The 12135-nt window shown below is 42.0% G+C and overlaps 1 protein-coding gene across 1 annotated transcript in view; it reads left to right on the top strand.

The window, feature by feature from the left end:
- The window catches only part of PPP3CA (protein phosphatase 3 catalytic subunit alpha), a 271308-nt gene that overhangs the window by 234748 nt on the left and 24425 nt on the right, over positions 1-12135 (top strand). The window lies entirely within an intron of this gene.

Raw genomic sequence — 12135 nt, 5'->3', positions numbered from 1 at the left:
TCCTCAACATATCCAAAGCCTGCTGCTACTATAGAGTATCCTTTGGCATTCCAGAACTACGATACACAAGTGGGACCTACAATGAAATGTGTTATGTACCCCTCCTTCTTAGGAGTGTTCGTGTTCTGGGTTCCAGTTAGCCATTCTTTCAAAGCAGGGCATTCCACTTTTCTTCCCTCAATTTTCCATATTATTTTTCGAAGTGACACTGAGCATTCTGTGGCTACTGAGTATGCCCAGTCATCATTGAGCTGTTTTGAGGAGGGGGTGCCCCTTGAGTTGCTTTGGGGTTTAGAGCCCTACACCCACCTGCTGCAGCTTCCCTCACAACTGCTTTTCTCCCACTCTGGTTTTCTGTTGCCAGATTATAGAAGGAGGTTTGTCTTGTTAGTTGATATAAAGAGCTTATTATGTTTGAGCTCACATGTAAGATGGCAATAAAAGTTGTAATTAAGGTCCTTCCCGCTTCAGAAAGAATGTATCTTTGAGCCCCTGATGAGACCAGTGTTCTTGAGTATCCAAAACAAATAGAATATTAGCTACACAAATCTTGGTTTGGTTTCCTTACTCAACAGCCATTACCTGTAGTCATCACCAACACCCTGTGATAATCGCAAGTATGTCTTTAAGGTGGATCTTTATCATCTTTATCTCTCTCCAGTTCTCTGGCATCTGTATTGTTTTCTCTCATTTATGCTAGGTTATAGAGAAGTTAAGAAACAGTTGGAGTAACATATTCCAAGCAGTGCAAGTGACTCTTGCTGTTTCTTACCTTCTCTTCAGTTTGCTGATAATTCTGGAAAGGGGATATGTGTGGTGCTGGACATCCTCCTTGCCAGAGTGCCAGAGCTGCTTGCACCTTGCAAGCTGGAGTTTCTCTGCCTCCTTTAAAGTGTGCTCCCGTTAAATTGAGAGGTTGTTTGTGGCTTTTCAGGGGAAGAGACAGGCAACTTTTAATATATATTTAACATGCTAGATTTCCTTTTATCGGGGTATTCCCTACTTTGGGAGTAAGATTCCTCTCCATATTGCACTGACTGGAGCTTTTAGACTGTTCTATGACCTATTACTCAATTAGTCTTTTAAGATGACTCAGTAGGTATTGAAAGCTGTACTGTTCTAATGAAAAATGGCTGACTTTTTCTTGCACTTCATCGTTTGAGAGAGAGGGAGAGAGAAGAGAGGGAGTAAGTGAGTAGTTTAGCTATTTGAGAATTCTTACAATGCAAACACAAGAGATCAACTTTGGGTGGTCTTCTTGAATTCCTTTGTGTGTTTTATTCCTTAAACATTGAGATATAGAATCATAGAATCATTGAGATGTAAAATCATAGTAGTAGGGTTGGAAGGGACCTACAAGACCATCAAGTCCCTGCTCAATGCAGGGATCCAAGTCAGAGCATCCCCGACAGATGGCTGTCCGGACTCATCTTGAATGCCTCCAGTGTGGGATAGCCCACTACCTCCCTAGGTAATTGGTTCCACTGTTGTATTGCTCTAACAGTCAGGAATTTTTTCCTGATGTTCAGCCAGAATCTGGCTTCCTGTAACTTGAGCCCATTATTCCGTGTCCTGCACTCTGGGATGATCCAGAAGAGATGCTGGCCTTCCTCTCTGTGACAACCTTTCAAGTCCTTGTAGAGCGCCATCATACCTCCCCTCAGTCTTCTCTTCTCAAGGCTAAACATGCCCAGTTCTTTCAGCCTCTCTTCATAGGGCTTTGTTTCCAGTCCCCTGATCATCTTTGTTGCCCTCCTCTGAACCCTCTCCAGCTTGTCTGCATCCTTCTTCAAGTGTGGTGCCCAGAACTGGACACAGTACTCCAGATGAGGCCTAATCAGTGCTGAGTAGAGGGGAACTAGTACTTCCAGGGATTCGGAAGCGATGCTTCTATGAATGCAGCCCAAAACAGCATTTGCCTTTTTTGCAACCACATCACATTGTTGGCTCATATTCAGCTTGTGATCGACAACAATTCCAAGATCTTTCTCGCTTGTAGTGTTGTTGAGCCACGTATCCCCCATCTCGTAACTGTGCATTTGGTTTCTTTTTCCTAGGTGCAGAACTTGGCATTTATCCCTATTAAATGTCATTCTGTTGTTTTCTGCCCAGCGCTCCAGCCTATCAAGATCACTTTGAATTTGGTTTCTGTCTTTCAAGGTATTAGCTATCCCGCCCAATTTTGTGTCATCTGCAAATCTGATCAGCATTCCCTGCACCTCCTCCTCCAAGTCATTAATACAAATGTTGAAGAGCACTGGGCCCAGGACTGAGCCCTGTGGTACCCCGCTTGTTACCTCTCCCCAGTTTGAGAAGATCCCATTGATAAGCACTCTCTGAGTCCGATTCTGTAGCCAACTGTGGATCCACCTGACAGTTGTTTCATCTAGCCCACTTTGAGCTAGTTTGCTCATCAGGATATCATGGGGCACTTTGTCGAAAGCTTTGCTGAAGTCAAGGTATATTATGTCCACAGCATTCCCACAGTCCACAAGGGAGGTTACCTGATCAAAAAATGAGATCAGATTCATCTGGCAGGATTTGTTCTTGACAAATCCATGTTGGCTTCGAGTAATCACTGCATTGTTTTCAAGGTGCTTACAGATGGATTGCTTTATCATCTGTTCCAGAATTTTCCCAGGAATTGATGTCAGCCTGACTGGTCTGTAGTTCCCAGGTTCCATCTTTTTGCCCTTTTTGAAGATAGGGACCACATTAGCCCTCCTCCAGTCATCTGGCACTTCACCCATCCTCCATGATTGCTCAAAGAGAATAGACAGCAGTTCTGAGAGTTCTTCTGCCAGTTCTTTTATTACTCTAGGATGCAGTTCATCTGGCCCTGGAGATTAGAACTCATTCAAAGTAATTAGGTGTTCCTTGACCATATGCCTATCAATCTCAAGCTGCAATCCCGCCCCTTCAGCCTGTACTTCACCTTTGCCAGGGGGTCATAGACCCTCTTTTGGGAGAAGACTAAGTAGGAATGGAGCACTTCTGCCTTTTCTTTGTCATCTGTTATCATTTTGCCATCCTTATTTAATAGCTGAACCACCATTTCTTTCCTGCGTTTTACTATGCATGTAGCTTGCTCACTGTCATGCAGGTTCCCCTGTAATTCTTCTGCTGCAGGCTGTCCTCCATTCTCATCCTCAAGTACCTGGAAACAGTTCCCTAGTTCCACTGCCTCCACTGGTGCTGAGTGTCTTCTAGTTCTTCTGCTCCTGTCACCCGTTTCCAAGGAGTATCCTCTACTTCATTTTTCCTCACCTCAGCAGTTTCCTCTTCTGCCTCAGCTTGCTGTTGCTCTTCTAGCTTCTGTTCTTTGCTTTGCTGCTGTAGTTCCGCTGTTCTGTCCAAGAACTCTTTGTGTTATCTTATTCCCTGGAGGGTCAACACTCACCGCTCCAGTCCTCTTACTTTTTCTTCCAGCAGCGTGATCAACTTGCACTTGTTTCACATGTAGGCCATGTTGTTCTCAGACAAGAAAACAAACATGGCACACACCTTGCAGGTCACCACCACTGGAGAGTCTTGTCCTTCCATAGTCTCTTTTCCCTTTTTGTGTCTAGCTTCCTGGTTGTTCTAGAGTAGCCTGTGCCTGGTCCTCTACTGGAGCAAAGTAAATAACTCTCATTTTTGTAGCTTTTAACCCCCTAGTATCTATGCTTATTTACATTTTTTTTTACCATTTCTGGAGGGAAAAAAACCTTCCAAACAACAAGAACAAATAAGATGTAGGGGGGAAATTTAGGTAAAAATTGATAGACTTTGAGCTCTAGTATGTTTTGCAATTGATTGTTCATTCACAATAGTGAAATAGAAGCTCAGGTTCTGATACTATGGTCTGTTTGCTTTTCTTGATATCAGTATTTATGGAGACCCTGGGCCATTGGATTCTGTTGGGGAAAGAGATCCAACTAACATGGAACCACTCTTAGGACTGAATTATAGAACTGTAGAATAGCCACTTATGCATTGCCAAAAAATAGGGCAGATCTGCACAAAATTTGCATAGGTTAATTTATATGTATAGATACAAATTTAGAAACAATTATTATAATGTATAATAATTATACAATAGATGTCCCTGTAGTGGGGAAGACTGACCAGGGGACCTGTGTGCCCGCTGCTTAGCCTGCTGTCCACACTATTGATGAGCAGCTTCACAGCCCCTGCTCTTCTTATCTTCATTCTCTTTAAAAACCAGACTTGGACTGGACAGCCCTTCAAATGGAGGACACCTACAAATAGAGAACTGCCCTCCTGCAGATCTTCAAATAAAGGGCTGTACTCTGTAAAGCAGGACACATGGCCACCCTAAATGTGTATGAAATGAGAACCTGTAACATAGCTTTATGATATGCTTGTTAGGTGTATATATTCTGAAGACAGATTTTTTTTTTTTATTTAAGAGGTGTCTTAGTAATCACCTAGTAATTTTATTCATTGTGTTGGCAAAGAATTATTATCTATTATTTCTATGGGGCTTTCAGTATACCAAATGGTTTATAAACCATACTAAAATCTATCCTAATGCCTGTATTTTAATAGAATAATTTTCATATCACTTCTTTACAATCTTTTTTCTTTCCCTAATTGCTCTACTTAGACTACATTTTCCCTATTTCAGAGGCCTGAGACAGCTTTTGTTTCAGCCTTGAAGACTTGTTAAAAGTTTTCTGAAGTGTCTTTGTTAATCTTAAATCCACTTACTCCAGGATAGTTTCTTTTGCTTTAATGACGCTACTACCTTACTTTATTAAAACCAAATGAAGCTTTGAAGCAGCTACAGCAGTCTTCCTCAACCTGGTGCCTAAAGATGTATGGATTTTGTTAAATCTATGCCACCTGTGTTTCATGGATTATCAGGTGTCTTTAAGTTACACTGTCCACTCACTAACAGAATTGAATTTATTTAGGGATATGAGAGAATTTTGCTCTTCTTGTGCAAATGTCCATTCATGTTAATGTGCATTTGCCCTAATGCGCACTTCCACAAGTGCAAATTTGTGCAAATCCGCCCCCCAGTAAAAAAAAAAAAAAAAAGGGTCCATGGAATCCACATGACTCGGAAAAAGCCAGTCTGCTGTGGAATCTGCAGATCAGATTCCCAGAAATTCGAACTCATTTGAATACATTGTGGACTTCTCCAACATCCTTACTGGTGCCCACCAGATATTTGGGACTTCAGTTCCCAGCAGCCCAAGCCAGCATACCGAATGGTCAGGAATACATTCCAAAATATGTGGAGGGCACCAGGTTGGCGAACGGTGCTCTACAGCCTTAAGACTTCAATCTGAAACACACTTACTTGACAGTAAGTCCCCTTGAAGTCATTCTCTGGATGAGACCTGCATGCCTAAATATTCTGCCTAGTATCAGAAGCTCTTTAACAGCTAATTCATCCGTTGTTTTAAAGAAAATGAAATTAAGTGGCCAAGATACATTCTGGTTTTACTTTGATAAATTATAAAAGTTCTACTTTGATAAAGTTCTACTTCTTATAAAAAGTAGAATCCAAAGATGATACTCTTTTATCATTCTAGCTAGTTGATATTGTGTGTCAGCTTTCATAACCAAAACTGTGAAAGAAAATTGAAGGAGAGAATGTCCCTGAATACTTAAAGTTTTTGTCCTGTCCTCCTTTTCCATATCACTGCAGCCTACTTCTTCCTTCAAAGCAAGACAGATTTTTCAAACCACCCAAATTGATGTCCTTGTTCACAGTCAAATATCAAACAATATTTTGCTTGAGTCCTAGTGTTGCCTGTTGATAAAAAAAATCTGCATTATAAGTAGTCCAATACATAACAGTGCCAAATAGCATATTTGCCATAGCCAAAATAATTACCCAAAAAAATCCACCGCACTGAATAAGCACACTGTTTTGATATTTTACATACTTTTGCTCCCTAACTACAGTTTCAACTTATTAGGCAGTATCCAGTACTGCCGCGTCACTTACACTCATTCTGTTGCAGCAGCGTGACGCACCACTAGCACAACAGGAAGCTAGAATTTTCTAAACAAACTGCAAACAAGCAAAATGGTTGTTTCTATTCTGTGAGCTCTGTTGACCTGCCCCATTCCAGAAACTAGTGTTTCCATTTATTTCCAGTTGCTTTAAGAACCTCTAGCTTTCCGTTTTGCTATCATTGGGTTCAGCTGGCACACAGACAGCATTGGATCCTGCCCAGTATTATATTTCTTCTTCTTTGCCTTCACTATCCTTAGCCTAATTTGCCCTCTTTGCTGTTTAATGTGATTAGCTGTGACAACCCACATGGCTTTGTAGACACCTATTTGCTGTTTAATGTGATTAGCTATGACAACCCACATGGCTTTGTAGACACCTATGATGGCATCATACCAGTTGCATGTTGTCATCAACAAAATCACATGGGTTGCCCAGCCAATCAGATTAAACAGTAGTGAAGACAAAGAGGCCACGTACAAGATAGGCAAAGAGAAAAGAAAATGGCAGAGAGAGGCAGCAGCAGTCAATGGAGAAACATTAAAAATGATTTCAACTCGGCTCTGAGAACATATAATGTTAAAGTACTGAAGCAGAGATTAGAAACAATGGCAATTTTTATTGAATGGAACTACCATAAAAATAGCATGCTGTAATTGCCATATGTTAAAAGGAATCACTGTCAACTTGTAATAGATATGGGTAGGTTAGGGACTGGGGGTTAATAGCAGTAGGCTTTATGTGATATTGTTCCCTGTGATTATTTCTTCTGGATTGATAATTTGCCTGCTTTACAGAAAAGGAAAAATGAACACATATGGAAATGCAATATAGCTAACTTCCTTTTAATGTATTCTGCTGTTTATTTATCATCAAATAATATTAATGGGTGAATACAAAGAAGTAAGCTGATTGGCTAAACAAACTGTGCATATTGCCTAGCAATCTGAACTAGTCTGTACAAACGTCTTACACCTTAATTTACTATCCTAATTGATGGTGTTCCTGGCTTAGTGGATTTGACTGAAATAATCAAAGACCTTAGGGAGTACTAATTAAAATTATGAACTCATATGATAGACAACTTGACACCAGAAGACTTGATTTGTCCTCTGCACTATCATCAATAGCACAAGTACCTTTTCTTAATTGGCTGACCTAATTTTCTCTTGCTTAGATTAGTTCCATTGAAATATAACTATAACACTTTTAAATATGTCATATATTCTGTGAGTTGGAATTGCTAGGAACCTAAGGAAGTGAACTGTGAATATTCCAATTTGAAGTGTTTGTTGATTGCATTGTGTGTGAAAGTTGGCATGGTAATTGAAGTGCCACTCCCCTATTGATGGCTACCTGTGTAATAATGACACTATAAACTGATGTCTTCTTACTTTTTCTTCCAACAGTGCAATCAACTTGCACTTGTTGCACATGTAGGCCATGTTGATCTCAGGCAAGAAAACAAACATTGCACATACCTTGCAGGTCACAACCACTGGACAGTCTTTTCCTTCCATAGTCTTTATTCCCTTTTTGTTTCTAGCTTTCTGATTGTACTGGAATAGCCTGTGCTTTGTCCTGTATTCACTGGAGGTTAACAACAGAGTCCCACCGGTATAGAAGTGTATGTTATAAAAAAAAAAAATTAAAAAAAAATTAGGGACCTCCCCTGCCAAAGTCCTGTTTGCTGTTCCTCTGCTCTGCTCAGTTGGGAGTCAGGAAACAGACTGAAACTCCCTGCGAACACAGCTGCTGGGAGTAATCAGGCCATGCCCCTTCAGTTGGCGCTCTCAGGAGCTCATGGTGAGCACATGGCGACTCAGAATAGAAGGTCCCTGGGCTTACTCTAGCCCACTCACCGCTTTGCCTCTGTCTCCTCTTCCACTGCAACTCCCCTGCCAAACTCCTGTTTGCTCCCCCTGTTCGCTCATTCTGATCACTCGCTCTCTGGGAGCTTGCTTGCCTATATAGCCCCTAGAGCAGCTGGAGCAGCTTTCTCTGCTCTGCTCATGTAGGAGTCAGGAAACAGACTGAATCAAGTCACATGGTCTAGGTCCGAGGTACCTTAGGGAGCGCCTTCTCCCCTACGTCCCAGTCCACCACCTAAGGTCCTCTGAGGGCTCTCTGCCGCAGCTGCCTATTGTGAGTTTGGCAGCCACGCACAAGAGGACCTTTTCTATTGCCACCCCTCAGTTGTGGAATGACCTGCCAGGTGAAGTGGGCCTGCTGGCATCGTTGAAGGTCTTTAAGCTGGCATTAAAGACTCTATTATTCCGGCAGGCCTTCCCTTTTGAGAACTCCTGTTCCCTTTGCTCACTTTTGTATATTATTTTTAAGCTGTGTTGTTTTATTGTTGGATTTTTTAAAAATTGTTTTTAATCAAAAGTTGATTTTAGTTATATGTTGTATGTATATACTGTCCGTATGCTTTTATGTAAATGGCTTTCAAACTTTGTCTATTGTATTTTAATGTTTTAATTTTGGAAACTGCCCAGAGAGCTTCAGCTATCGGGTGGTATAGAAATGTTGATGATGATGATGCGTACCCATAGCACAGATGGCAAGGGGTCAAGCCGAGTTCACTCAAGACACACCTCTGGAATCGATCCTGCAAGAAGGACCAGAACCACTCTCAGGGAGCCATGAACTCCCAGTAAAGCTGGTTCTGAAGCAAATCATGATCAATCATGTCAAAATGTGTTAGAAGATTAGGGATGTCTGTTGCAGGTAAACCCAGCCCTTTGTGGGCCCAACGGATCCCTGCAGCGCCCCCAGCTTGGCTTGTTCCCAAAATCCAGGAACTTTTAAATTTTTATTTTATCATAAACACTAATTTCCACAAATTGCAGTTGTAATTTGCAGAAACTATGGCCACAGTTTACTCAAATTACGGCTGTCATTTGTGCAAACTGTGGCTGCAATTTGTGGAAATTGGTATTTATTTACGAGGGAGGGCTCCCAGCTCTATAGTTGGGAGAAGAAAGGAGGAGGGGAATCCACAAGCTGGCCCGACTTGATGCAACTGAGTCAGGCAAGTTTGCAGGGATGCGAGCTGGAGTCCAGGGGGCCAAGCTACTGAAAGCTTGGTGAACTCCACACCCTGAACAGATTACAGGATTGCACTCCCCCTGTCTTTCTCCTGACAGAAGTCATCCATCAGGGCATCCAAAGCCTTTTCTGTGCCATAAGCTGGCCTGAAGCCAGACTGAAATGGATCTAGACAATTGTGTCATCCAAAAGATCCTGAGTGAAATAGTAACCATCCTCTCCAGTGCCTTGACCAAAAAGAATATAAGTGACTGGATCCTGGATCTCTGAATCCAAAGAAGCCTTTTTAATGAGTACAATCACACAACCTTCAAGGCAGCTGGGAATGTCCCTACTCTCAACAAGACATTATTTGCTTCATGGACCTAAACAGGCAATCCCCTCGTACTAGATTGAATTATCCCATGATGGGCAAGTAGTTGAATATGGAAGAGGTTGTCCAGACTGCTCCAAGCATCTTACCAACATCCTCAAGCTGCAAAAAGTGAATCTCATCTTACAAAATTAGAGCAGGCGGTGTTCTAGTAACATCCCCAAACACTGTTACAAAAGAGACATCAAGAACAGAGCAGACATGAATGATTCTATCTTTGAAATTGTCACAACAGTCTCTGAGGGTTCTGGGATCACTCCCTCTGGGCCTAGTTGGAGCAAAACTTGAGCCACTCAGAAAAGCTCTGTTGGATGACTTTCTGAAGATGTAGTGGAGACATATTGCTTCTTTGCTGCTTTCATCACTACAGAGTAGGTTTGACAACGAGCTCTTACTTGCGTTAGAACATATTCACTGCAAGTCTTATGCCACCTGCGTTCTAATGCTCTTGCAGGCATCTTGTTTGGCCCCTAACTGCCTTGGAAACATTGTGATTGAGAGGGTTGTGACCAGTTTCTTCTTTGGCACACAGTTAAAATCATTTGTATGAAGTGGATGGGCATAAGGAACTTACGATGGTATATCTTTGGATTGCATTCTAAATCATCCAAGAGCCATCATTGTTAGTATAGCTTCCAATTATTGAAATGCTGGAAGTCTTGAAACTTAGAAATATATCATATGTGATGATCTTATTTCCTACCTTCCAATTAATTAGTCTTTTAAACATTTTGTTCCCCTGATTCCAAGCCTATCTTTATAAGCAGCAGGGGTTAGAACCTTTATTACAGGTGAGAGTCTCAAAAAGGTAAGAAATGTTTTGACACTGTAGAGCATTGGTGGATCAGGAACCAAAGCTGGGACACAGGCCAACCCAAGGTGATGTTGTTGTTGAAGAGAGAGGGTAAAGCAGGAAGGAGAGGTGGGAAAATAGATAAGAGGAAGGAAGGAGGAAGCGAGAGAAGCAGAAAGACATTCATATTTTTGAAGAATATAAATGTAAATACCATGTAACTGCTAAATGTGGATCCTGAAAAGGTTTAAGTTGGTTGTCATAGAGGGTGCTGTTTCACCCATGCCCTGCTTGTAGTTTTCCCGTCGACAGCTGTGTGAACAGAATGCTGGACTAGATGGACCCTTGGTCTGATTCAGTATGGATCTTATTTTCTTAGCCTAATCGGTTAGCCTTGTTGAGTAGGTAGTGGTGGGAAATGGCTGTATTGCTAATCTAATATGATGAAATATATATCTTTTATTTATTTTTATAACATTCTTATGCTGCCCTTCCCCCAAGGACCTCAGGGTGTGGGTTACACAGTTCTCCCCTCCCCAATTTTATCCTCACAACAACCCTGAGAGATAGTAACTCACCCAAGGACATTCAGTGAGCTTCATGGTAGATTGCAGATTTAAACTGTGTCTCTCCCACCCCCCACCCCGCCACTCCTAGACCAGCACACTAGTCACTACACCACTTTGGCTGTCAAATGCTATCATGTACACAAACCATACATATACCTGAACTGCGCCTGCTCTGGTTAACATTTGAAGCTTGATCTTTCCCTAAAGAAAGAATTGCATGCTCCAAGCAGCATGGCCCATAGTAGACCAGCCTTGAGGTTGTCTTGCTGCATTTTCATGTATTGCACAATTTACTAACAAGGCTTTGAGCTGAAGAGTGTTTTCCTTCTCATAGTTCTTTTTCCATTTCTTTTCAATGTTCCCTGCCTAATTTCTTTCTTTTCTATTTTTCAGAATTACTTAAGCATTACTTTCCCATTGATGTTGTCGTGTTTTATACTTCCCCTTTTTTTTAATTCTCCTATCTTCACTGATCTGTTTTCTTTTTTCCCCCTTTGGAATTTCATAAGAAGATCCTATTTATGCACAGAAGAAAGGTATTATAAAACAGTCAAGAAAGGCTTATATTTAATTCGCTGTTGTGTGACTTTTCCAAGTGCTAACTCTCAGGAATTTCTGACTTTCCTCCCCACATCTTCCATAGTGATTCTCCCCTTAATCCTTGCTGCTGATTCAGCCAGAGATTTAGGATGCAATCCTGTCAGGATGGCTGTAAGCCTCCAAACTCGGAGGCTTACGGCCATCCAATGAAGAGCAGGAGGAGCAACGGAGGTGATCTTCACCTCCATGCTACTCCCGCTCTGCATTTTGTCTAGATAGGCTTTTTTGCCTTTCTAGCTGGGGCTCTGTGGAGCAGGTAGGAAGGAGGCTGAGGAAGCCTGAGGATACATCTTAACCTGGCCTCCTCAATCTGCTTCCTTTGCTGCCTACTGGTCCACCCCCCTTTCTCTCCTCTCCGAGGTCCCCTTTGCATCCTCAGAGAGGCAGCTGGCTTGGTTCTCTCAGTGCTGGCTGAGGGGGTAGGGAACTCAGATTCCTGGCTCTGAGGTCAGAGCGCTGACTCCAACCTCAAATCCAGGAATTCGAACTATCCAATCCCCCCCCTCCCCCAGCTCTGTGTAGGGGCCATAGGATTGCTCCCTCTGTATTGCTTCACACAAATAGACACCTAACCTTAATGTTTAACAATATGTACATAACTGATGTAAAACCAGGAGGAAACTATGCTGGACCTACTAAGGACCCATGTAGCATGGGTTTATATGTGTCTTTAAAGGCAGGTTTGCCCCATTCACATTTAAATCATAGTGGAGTAAAGGTGCAAAGGGCCGAAAGTATGCATGAGTGGTGCTGAACCTTCTGCGATAGACCCTCC

Source organism: Heloderma suspectum, chromosome 5 (genome assembly GCF_057233095.1).
Source record: "Heloderma suspectum isolate Gila_16-S chromosome 5, 16-S_ref, whole genome shotgun sequence".
Taxonomy (NCBI): Eukaryota; Metazoa; Chordata; class Lepidosauria; order Squamata; family Helodermatidae; genus Heloderma; species Heloderma suspectum.
The sequence above is the reverse complement of the archived record's forward strand: the minus strand, read 5'-3'. Positions and strand labels throughout refer to the sequence as shown.